The 8,252-nt window shown below is 64.1% G+C and overlaps 3 pseudogenes; all 3 read right to left on the minus strand.

Moving 5' to 3' along the window:
- Positions 1 to 553: 553 nt before the first annotated feature.
- Positions 554 to 672, minus strand: LOC142866595 (uncharacterized; annotated as a pseudogene).
- A 3,562-nt stretch (positions 673 to 4,234) lies between these two features.
- On the minus strand, positions 4,235 to 4,353 carry LOC142866596 (uncharacterized; annotated as a pseudogene).
- Positions 4,354 to 7,921: 3,568 nt separating this feature from the next.
- Positions 7,922 to 8,040, minus strand: LOC142866597 (uncharacterized; annotated as a pseudogene).
- Positions 8,041 to 8,252: the final 212 nt, after the last annotated feature.

An 8,252-nucleotide genomic window follows, 5' to 3' on the forward strand; every position in this document is an offset into this window, starting at 1 on the left:
CGGGCAACACATGTCACCTCAATACTTGTACTCCCATCATCTGCTAGAAAGGAGAGAGAAAAGAAAATGCAATAATAGAGATAAGAGACACTTTCTAAGAACATGAATCCGAAAAGAAAAGTAAAAGGAGGCCTGTCGAGCAGGTCTGGGTGTGACTCCGGATCCCCCAACCTCCAGTGCCACCACCAGAGATTCCTACGTGTAGCCCATAGAACCCCAAAAGCAACGGGACGAGTTCTGGTCACATACTCGCTCAAAGTGACATCCTGGAATCCTTCCGGAACTCCCTCCCCTCTCAGACTCTCCAGGTTTCCTCCAGCGTGTCGTTTCCCACAGACCAGACCTTTGGACTGAGACCGGACAGTCCAGATGGCACGCATGCTGCCCCGCGGCGGCGGTGTCCCGGCTTGGGACAAGAGGAGGCCCCACGGTGCGGGCTGGGGCGGCAGGCACCGCGGCGGGCGCTGAGGGTGGGGGTGATCCGCCGGACCGCCGCCCCGCCGCGCTCCCGGCAAGGGGACAGAGCAACAGGCAAAAAAAAAAAAAAAAAAAAAGCCTAAGGCACCCGGGATTCCCAGGCGGTCTCCCATCCAAGTACTAACCAGGCCCGACGCTGCTTAGCTTCGGAGATCAGACGAGACGGGGCGCGTTCGGGGTGGTGTGGCCCTAGACCGCGGAGGGCGCCCCTGCCCCGCTCAAGAGGCCAGCCTCACTGCGCTTCCCCGCGATAGCGCTGACCCGCGCCGGGCCTGTGCAGTTGGCCGACCCGGTCGGGCGGACTCCGGAGGACTGAGGTGAGGGACGGGGCGGGGTGGGGTGGGGTGGGGGGCTGTCTACACACACACACACACACACACACACACACACACACACAAACACACACACACACAGACACGATGCGCCTCCACGGCTGGACCCGCCAAGGTGGAGACCTTCCAGCCCCCCTCCTCTCCTCACCTCGCCTCCTTCACCTACCCGCCCCCACCCCCAGCGCGCCGCCGCTGACTGCGCACGCGCGCTCACCCTTTGGCCCCAGCCAGGGGCCGCCCTCCCGCACAACCCCTGTCAGCTGCGCCCCCGCCCTGTGGGTGGGCGGGCTGCCGCCTATTCCCCAGGGCCAGGGCTGGGGCACAGCGCATGGGGGAGGGGAGCGAGTGTAGGGGCGTCTCTCGGGATGTGTCCCATGGCTGGGGTGGGGCGGGGTGGTTTGGGGGGCGCTGAAGAAATCAGTCCCCTCCATCTCCTACCTCTGGAAAACCCCCAAGCCCTTGGAGAACTGCCGGCACCGCTCCCGTGGGGGCCGGGACCCTGCTCCGTGTCCTCCTGTGGCCCAGTCCAAGGGGCCTGGGCCTGGCCCGGGGCTGGATTGGACCCCAACCACCCTCGGGTGTGGACTTGCTAAAAGCCGGCGATTAGATATTGGATTCGAGCTTCCTTGAGGTCATTTCACTAATGAGTGCACCGGAAAGAGTTTCCTAATCCATCTGTGAGGGTGGCAACTGAAAGAGAATTTTAAAGCTGACAGAATAGGCGAGGAAAGGCATAGGAGATTTCCACACCCAGTAAGGCAGACTTTCCCGAAATGGAAGAAAGAAACGAGCAAACAGAGACACCGGTAGCCCGCCCGGATCAGAGTCGGCTCCTTAGAGAAAGCACCCTGACCAGGTTCACCCGTGGGTGGGTGGCGAGCCAGTGGCATTCAGAAGCGCGAGGCCCGCAGTCTGTGCAGAAGACACCTGCACTCGGGTGTGTGTGGCGGCACGATTCCCAAGCAGCTCCAAATGGTAATCCAAAGAGAAGCCAGGGAGTTCCCAAGGCCCCAGGTGTCCTCAGCCCACGACTGGCTGCTGTGGGAATGCGAAGCCCGGCTCCTTGTCTCAGAGCGGGACAACCAGGAGGTGTGACGACGTACACCCCGGGGTTCCCAGGAGGATCAGGCTGAAGCTGGTACTTGGCCTGAAAATGTCCCCTCGCATGGGCACCCCCTTCCGCTTCCGGCTCCTCTGCTCCCGGTGCCCCTCCATCCAGGGGCCAGACTTTAAGAAGTCACCCGCAGGAGAATCCTGGTCCCAAAGGAGCCTTCTGGGGGACCCGTGCTGAGAGAGGTTGTGGGCATGGCCCGCTGGGGCTCTGCCCGGCCCAGGGCTGGGAGATGCCACCTCCCAGCTCCGGGTCCCTGCAGGAAGCGTTGGCAAGCACAGGGCCAGTCCCCCAAAGGCCCAGGTGCAGGGAGCCCAGGCCAAGCAGCCTGTGGAAGAAGCCACATGCCGTGCCACCCCGGGAACACGACTGCAGGTCGCGGCCCCTCCCGCCTCCTCCCCGACATGGCGCAGGGCTCAGAGACACCTGAGACGCTGCTACCAAAGTCCAAAGGGCATCGGTTGCTCCTCCAAAGCACCCGAGCAGACCGCGTTGTCCAGCCAGCCCCTGGGCCTCCCTGGGGTGCCCAGCACAAAAGTGCAGACAACCCCCGGACTCGCAATATCAGTTTGAGGATGTTCCTGCCATTCTAAGGACCCGCAGGCCAGCTGGGCCTTCAGGCAGGACAGAGAGCCCCGGAATCCGACGTGGAGAGCTGCGTGGACGTCCCCATCAGGAGGCGGTCCCCACCTCCGAGGCTCTCCCCTTGCGGGGAGCGGCAGCCCCAGGGCCTCAGGGAAGACACCAGGCTGGGCCCCCGCGGCACAGCGGGGCACGTCCCCGTCCCCGGCAGGCAGGCGACTTAGCGATGCCTGCGCCAGACTGCTGCGGCCGCCCTGCTGCCGGGTTCCTGGAGGGCTTCCTGGAAGCAGCGTCCACACCAAGCCCCTGGAAGGCCCAGGCGACGGAGGAGCCGGTCAGGCAGGGGCCGAGGACGGTGACGGGCGGGGAGGAGCGTGTCAGGCAGGGGCCGAGGACGGTGACAGGCCGGGCGGGAAGGAGCCGGTCAGGCGGGGGCCCAGGACAGTGACGGGCCTGGCCGGGGAGGAGCGAGTCAGGCAGTGGCCCAGGTGGTGGGCCGGGCGGAGAGGAGCCTGTCAGGCAGGGGCAGAGGACGGTGACGGTGACGGTGACGGTGACGGGCCGGGGCGGGAAGGGGCCGGTCAGGCAGGGGCAGGGGCCGAGGACAGTGACGGGCCTGGCGGGGGAGGAGCGCGTCAGGCAGGGGCAGAGGAGACGGGCTGGGTAAGGGGTAGGGTGACAGTTAGGGCACAATTCACAATCGCAAAGATGTGGAAGCGACCCGAGTGCCCATCCATCCAGGAGTGCATTAGTAACATGTGGCGCGTGGACACCACGGAGTGCCATTCGGCTGTGAGGAGCAGCGGTGAGGGGGCGCCTCTCGTGTTCTCCTGGCCAGAGCTGGAACCCGTTCCAGTAGGCCAGGTGTCCCAAGAACGGACACACGAGCACCACGTGCGCGCGCTCACCGGCAAATTGGTAGGAACGGATGGACACCTAAGTGGACAGCGAGGAATCACCTTCATCGGGTGGGTGTCGGGCGGGCGTGGGGAGGGGGTGGGCATACACATCCATTAGGGAGGGGGTGGGTGCGCACCGACTGGGGGATGGGCGCACTTGAAGCTCTGACCCGAGGGGGGAGGCGGGGAAAGAGCAATGCACCCGACCTGAACATTGGTACCCCCACAATACGCTGGGAGAGAATGAGAAATAAATAAGGAGACAGGGGGGAGGGGGGCACGGGCAACACATGTCACCTCAATACTTGTACTCCCATCATCTGCTAGAAAGGAGAGAGAAAAGAAAATGCAATAATAGAGATAAGAGACACTTTCTAAGAACATGAATCCGAAAAGAAAAGTAAAAGGAGGCCTGTCGAGCAGGTCTGGGTGTGACTCCGGATCCCCCAACCTCCAGTGCCACCACCAGAGATTCCTACGTGTAGCCCATAGAACCCCAAAAGCAACGGGACGAGTTCTGGTCACATACTCGCTCAAAGTGACATCCTGGAATCCTTCCGGAACTCCCTCCCCTCTCAGACTCTCCAGGTTTCCTCCAGCGTGTCGTTTCCCACAGACCAGACCTTTGGACTGAGACCGGACAGTCCAGATGGCACGCATGCTGCCCCGCGGCGGCGGTGTCCCGGCTTGGGACAAGAGGAGGCCCCACGGTGCGGGCTGGGGCGGCAGGCACCGCGGCGGGCGCTGAGGGTGGGGGTGATCCGCCGGACCGCCGCCCCGCCGCGCTCCCGGCAAGGGGACAGAGCAACAGGCAATAAAAAAAAAAAAAAAAAAGCCTAAGGCACCCGGGATTCCCAGGCGGTCTCCCATCCAAGTACTAACCAGGCCCGACGCTGCTTAGCTTCGGAGATCAGACGAGACGGGGCGCGTTCGGGGTGGTGTGGCCCTAGACCGCGGAGGGCGCCCCTGCCCCGCTCAAGAGGCCAGCCTCACTGCGCTTCCCCGCGATAGCGCTGACCCGCGCCGGGCCTGTGCAGTTGGCCGACCCGGTCGGGCGGACTCCGGAGGACTGAGGTGAGGGACGGGGCGGGGTGGGGTGGGGTGGGGGGCTGTCTACACACACACACACACACACACACACACACACACACACACACACAAACACACACACACACAGACACGATGCGCCTCCACGGCTGGACCCGCCAAGGTGGAGACCTTCCAGCCCCCCTCCTCTCCTCACCTCGCCTCCTTCACCTACCCGCCCCCACCCCCAGCGCGCCGCCGCTGACTGCGCACGCGCGCTCACCCTTTGGCCCCAGCCAGGGGCCGCCCTCCCGCACAACCCCTGTCAGCTGCGCCCCCGCCCTGTGGGTGGGCGGGCTGCCGCCTATTCCCCAGGGCCAGGGCTGGGGCACAGCGCATGGGGGAGGGGAGCGAGTGTAGGGGCGTCTCTCGGGATGTGTCCCATGGCTGGGGTGGGGCGGGGTGGTTTGGGGGGCGCTGAAGAAATCAGTCCCCTCCATCTCCTACCTCTGGAAAACCCCCAAGCCCTTGGAGAACTGCCGGCACCGCTCCCGTGGGGGCCGGGACCCTGCTCCGTGTCCTCCTGTGGCCCAGTCCAAGGGGCCTGGGCCTGGCCCGGGGCTGGATTGGACCCCAACCACCCTCGGGTGTGGACTTGCTAAAAGCCGGCGATTAGATATTGGATTCGAGCTTCCTTGAGGTCATTTCACTAATGAGTGCACCGGAAAGAGTTTCCTAATCCATCTGTGAGGGTGGCAACTGAAAGAGAATTTTAAAGCTGACAGAATAGGCGAGGAAAGGCATAGGAGATTTCCACACCCAGTAAGGCAGACTTTCCCGAAATGGAAGAAAGAAACGAGCAAACAGAGACACCGGTAGCCCGCCCGGATCAGAGTCGGCTCCTTAGAGAAAGCACCCTGACCAGGTTCACCCGTGGGTGGGTGGCGAGCCAGTGGCATTCAGAAGCGCGAGGCCCGCAGTCTGTGCAGAAGACACCTGCACTCGGGTGTGTGTGGCGGCACGATTCCCAAGCAGCTCCAAATGGTAATCCAAAGAGAAGCCAGGGAGTTCCCAAGGCCCCAGGTGTCCTCAGCCCACGACTGGCTGCTGTGGGAATGCGAAGCCCGGCTCCTTGTCTCAGAGCGGGACAACCAGGAGGTGTGACGACGTACACCCCGGGGTTCCCAGGAGGATCAGGCTGAAGCTGGTACTTGGCCTGAAAATGTCCCCTCGCATGGGCACCCCCTTCCGCTTCCGGCTCCTCTGCTCCCGGTGCCCCTCCATCCAGGGGCCAGACTTTAAGAAGTCACCCGCAGGAGAATCCTGGTCCCAAAGGAGCCTTCTGGGGGACCCGTGCTGAGAGAGGTTGTGGGCATGGCCCGCTGGGGCTCTGCCCGGCCCAGGGCTGGGAGATGCCACCTCCCAGCTCCGGGTCCCTGCAGGAAGCGTTGGCAAGCACAGGGCCAGTCCCCCAAAGGCCCAGGTGCAGGGAGCCCAGGCCAAGCAGCCTGTGGAAGAAGCCACATGCCGTGCCACCCCGGGAACACGACTGCAGGTCGCGGCCCCTCCCGCCTCCTCCCCGACATGGCGCAGGGCTCAGAGACACCTGAGACGCTGCTACCAAAGTCCCAAGGGCATCGGTTGCTCCTCCAAAGCACCCGAGCAGACCGCGTTGTCCAGCCAGCCCCTGGGCCTCCCTGGGGTGCCCAGCACAAAAGTGCAGACAACCCCCGGACTCGCAATATCAGTTTGAGGATGTTCCTGCCATTCTAAGGACCCGCAGGCCAGCTGGGCCTTCAGGCAGGACAGAGAGCCCCGGAATCCGACGTGGAGAGCTGCGTGGACGTCCCCATCAGGAGGCGGTCCCCACCTCCGAGGCTCTCCCCTTGCGGGGAGCGGCAGCCCCAGGGCCTCAGGGAAGACACCAGGCTGGGCCCCCGCGGCACAGCGGGGCACGTCCCCGTCCCCGGCAGGCAGGCGACTTAGCGATGCCTGCGCCAGACTGCTGCGGCCGCCCTGCTGCCGGGTTCCTGGAGGGCTTCCTGGAAGCAGCGTCCACACCAAGCCCCTGGAAGGCCCAGGCGACGGAGGAGCCGGTCAGGCAGGGGCCGAGGACGGTGACGGGCGGGGAGGAGCGTGTCAGGCAGGGGCCGAGGACGGTGACAGGCCGGGCGGGAAGGAGCCGGTCAGGCGGGGGCCCAGGACAGTGACGGGCCTGGCCGGGGAGGAGCGAGTCAGGCAGTGGCCCAGGTGGTGGGCCGGGCGGAGAGGAGCCTGTCAGGCAGGGGCAGAGGACGGTGACGGTGACGGTGACGGTGACGGGCCGGGGCGGGAAGGGGCCGGTCAGGCAGGGGCAGGGGCCGAGGACAGTGACGGGCCTGGCGGGGGAGGAGCGCGTCAGGCAGGGGCAGAGGAGACGGGCTGGGTAAGGGGTAGGGTGACAGTTAGGGCACAATTCACAATCGCAAAGATGTGGAAGCGACCCGAGTGCCCATCCATCCAGGAGTGCATTAGTAACATGTGGCGCGTGGACACCACGGAGTGCCATTCGGCTGTGAGGAGCAGCGGTGAGGGGGCGCCTCTCGTGTTCTCCTGGCCAGAGCTGGAACCCGTTCCAGTAGGCCAGGTGTCCCAAGAACGGACACACGAGCACCACGTGCGCGCGCTCACCGGCAAATTGGTAGGAACGGATGGACACCTAAGTGGACAGCGAGGAATCACCTTCATCGGGTGGGTGTCGGGCGGGCGTGGGGAGGGGGTGGGCATACACATCCATTAGGGAGGGGGTGGGTGCGCACCGACTGGGGGATGGGCGCACTTGAAGCTCTGACCCGAGGGGGGAGGCGGGGAAAGAGCAATGCACCCGACCTGAACATTGGTACCCCCACAATACGCTGGGAGAGAATGAGAAATAAATAAGGAGACAGGGGGGAGGGGGGCACGGGCAACACATGTCACCTCAATACTTGTACTCCCATCATCTGCTAGAAAGGAGAGAGAAAAGAAAATGCAATAATAGAGATAAGAGACACTTTCTAAGAACATGAATCCGAAAAGAAAAGTAAAAGGAGGCCTGTCGAGCAGGTCTGGGTGTGACTCCGGATCCCCCAACCTCCAGTGCCACCACCAGAGATTCCTACGTGTAGCCCATAGAACCCCAAAAGCAACGGGACGAGTTCTGGTCACATACTCGCTCAAAGTGACATCCTGGAATCCTTCCGGAACTCCCTCCCCTCTCAGACTCTCCAGGTTTCCTCCAGCGTGTCGTTTCCCACAGACCAGACCTTTGGACTGAGACCGGACAGTCCAGATGGCACGCATGCTGCCCCGCGGCGGCGGTGTCCCGGCTTGGGACAAGAGGAGGCCCCACGGTGCGGGCTGGGGCGGCAGGCACCGCGGCGGGCGCTGAGGGTGGGGGTGATCCGCCGGACCGCCGCCCCGCCGCGCTCCCGGCAAGGGGACAGAGCAACAGGCAATAAAAAAAAAAAAAAAAAAGCCTAAGGCACCCGGGATTCCCAGGCGGTCTCCCATCCAAGTACTAACCAGGCCCGACGCTGCTTAGCTTCGGAGATCAGACGAGACGGGGCGCGTTCGGGGTGGTGTGGCCCTAGACCGCGGAGGGCGCCCCTGCCCCGCTCAAGAGGCCAGCCTCACTGCGCTTCCCCGCGATAGCGCTGACCCGCGCCGGGCCTGTGCAGTTGGCCGACCCGGTCGGGCGGACTCCGGAGGACTGAGGTGAGGGACGGGGCGGGGTGGGGTGGGGTGGGGGGCTGTCTACACACACACACACACACACACACACACACACACACACACACACAAACA

This window comes from Microcebus murinus, unplaced genomic scaffold (assembly GCF_040939455.1).
Source record: "Microcebus murinus isolate Inina unplaced genomic scaffold, M.murinus_Inina_mat1.0 scaf006_hap2_Mmur4.0, whole genome shotgun sequence".
Classification (NCBI taxonomy): domain Eukaryota; kingdom Metazoa; phylum Chordata; class Mammalia; order Primates; family Cheirogaleidae; genus Microcebus; species Microcebus murinus.